At 38.9% G+C, this 2572-nt stretch overlaps 1 protein-coding gene and 1 pseudogene across 1 annotated transcript in view; both read right to left on the reverse strand.

The window, feature by feature from the left end:
• PARN (poly(A)-specific ribonuclease) overlaps positions 1-2572 on the reverse strand; it is a 149933-nt gene that overhangs the window by 26862 nt on the left and 120499 nt on the right. The window lies entirely within an intron of this gene.
• The window catches only part of LOC105978893, an 8007-nt pseudogene continuing 5900 nt past the window's right edge, over positions 466-2572 (reverse strand).

Below are 2572 nucleotides of genomic sequence, written 5' to 3' on the forward strand. Positions count from 1 at the left end.
GTGTACATATATTAATTAAGGTTTTTCTTATTCAACTGAAGCTTTCATGAGTGTATAATGCCCTTCTTTGTCTCTCATTTGTCTTTTAATGTCAATTTGTCAAAGATTAGTATTGCTCCTGGTTTTTGTTTATTTTTTTAACTGCTGTTAGGCTTGATATAAGAAAATCTTTTCTCATTGATTTTTAGTTCTACAGCTATCTTTATATTAAGGTAAATTTCTTGTAAGCAGTATATTAAAGACATGTTTTCTTATCCTTCTTCTTAGTTTTTGTCTCTTAACTGGTGATTTCAATCCATTTACATTCAATGTTGTTACTGGTTTAAGTATGGTTTTATTACCATCATTTTGTTATATTTTTAAATAGTGATACTGGTTTCAATGTTCAAGATAATTTTTTATGCTGCCTACTTGTTTATGGATTTTTTAAAATGCATAATTTTATTTATTTACTTTTCTGTAAGTTTAAAGCCGCGAAGGGTACAGCATCACACGGATTCTGTGTTCAATAGCCTGAGTAGGCAGGTTGCTCTGGAATTTGGCCTGAGCCATGCCACTGTTTCCATGGCTATGAGTTACCTTTCCTCACGTGACACTGGTTTTGTTAGGTTTGCCACCAAGAGCCACTGTGTTGTTCTTTGCTTTGTGCACATAAACAAAGCTCTTGCCTAAAAAAAATTCTGTTTCATCTTGGGCGTAAACACCTTCAATTTTAAGAAGATCCATGTGTCCCCTCTGGTTCCAAAGACACCGTTTATAGCCAGCAAAAATGTCTTTGGACTGCAGCCTTCCAGCATATTTGCTGTTTAGAAATTCTGTTCCCCTCTACTCAAGTGCTCCATCAACACAAGAACACTTTGTTCTAATAAGCTGGCATTCTGTGATGTTCACCTTCCTGACATGATCATCGCTGAAGACAAAATGGGTGAATAAGCAAATGTGGTGAAGAGAGCGGATGGAACCCAGCTATCAAAAGATATAGCATCTAGGGTCTTAAAGACTTGAAGCTAAACAAGTAGCCATGTAGCTGAGGAGCAACAAAGATCACATGGAAGAAGCACACCAGCCTGTGTGATCATGAGGTGTCCATGGGATCAGGCATCAGGCATCAAAGACCCAGAACAAAAGCTGGGAAGAGAATGCTTTGAAAATGATGATGGCAACATATGTGCAAATGTGCTTGACACACTGGATGAATGTATGGATTGTGATAAGAGAAGTAAGAGCTCCCAATAAAAGTATCTTTAAAAAAAAAAAAAGTAAACTTGTGTCAAACATAAAAAAAAAAACCAAAACCCTTAGGAACAGTAGTGGGAGTAATAATACCATGAGGGTAGGGGGATGGCAGCAGGGGAAGGGGGTGATAAGGGGGAGAAAGGGAGAACCCATCAGAAGGTTAGATATACAGCCCCACTTCCAAGGGGGAGGAGTAACAGAAATATGGACAGTGTAAGATACAAAATAACAATAATAACATAATTGATCAAGGATTCACGAGGGTGGGAGGTGGGGAAGGCAGGGAAAAAATGAGAAGCTGATACCAAGGGCTCAAGAAAATGTTTTGAAATTGTTGATGGCAACATATGTACAAGTGTGCTTGATACAATTGAATTATGAATTGTTATAAGATTTGTAAGAGCTCCCAATAAAATGACTAATAAAAAATTTAATTAAAAAAATTTAAAAATAATAAAATTATATCGATATGAGTGAGGGGGAGGGGAGAGTGGGGATCCAAAGTCAATCTGTAGACAACTGGACATCCCCTTACAGAAGGGTCGTAAGGAGGAGACAAGCCAGTCAGGGTGCAGTATAGATAGCATTGATGAAATGTACAACATTCCTCTAGTTCTTTAATGCTTCCTCCTCAACCCCCTCCCCCCACTATCATGACCCCAATTCGGCCATACAAATCTGGCTAGACCAGAGCATGTACACTGCTACAGATAAAAACTCACAACACAGGGAATCCAGGACAGAGAAACTCGCCGGACCAATAATGAGAATAGCTATACCAGGAGGGGAAGGGGAAGGGGGAGGTGGGGGGTGAACGGGGCAACAGATCACAATGATCGACATACAACGCCTCCCAGGGGGATGAACAACAGAAAAGTAGATGAAGGGAGCCAGCAGTCAGTGTTTAAGACATGATAAAAATAATAATTTATAAACTATCAAGGGTTCCTGAGGGAGGGAGGATGGAGGAGGGTGGGGAGGAAATGAGCTGATACCAAGGGCTCAAGTAGAAAGAAAATGTTTTAAAAATGATCATGGCAACATATGTACAGATGTGTTTGATACAATTACTGTATGGATTGTGATAAGAGCTGTAAGAGCTCCCAATAAAATAAAATTAAAAGGAAGAAAAGAGTTACAGTCTCAGAACAACTCAGGGGCAATTCTACCCTCTCCTATAGGGTTGCTCTGAGTCAGCAGGGACTCAATGGCAGTGAGTCTGCTTTGGGTGCAGTACTAGTTCCAGTACATACACCCTTCTATACTTTTTAATTTATAATCTAACCTCATCTAAACAGACTTACAATCAGTTGATTCCTTTTAGCTAATAATAAAA

This window comes from Echinops telfairi, unplaced genomic scaffold (assembly GCF_000313985.2).
Source record: "Echinops telfairi isolate 266 unplaced genomic scaffold, ASM31398v2 ScPeMD7_5;HRSCAF=22, whole genome shotgun sequence".
NCBI classification, from domain to species: domain Eukaryota; kingdom Metazoa; phylum Chordata; class Mammalia; order Afrosoricida; family Tenrecidae; genus Echinops; species Echinops telfairi.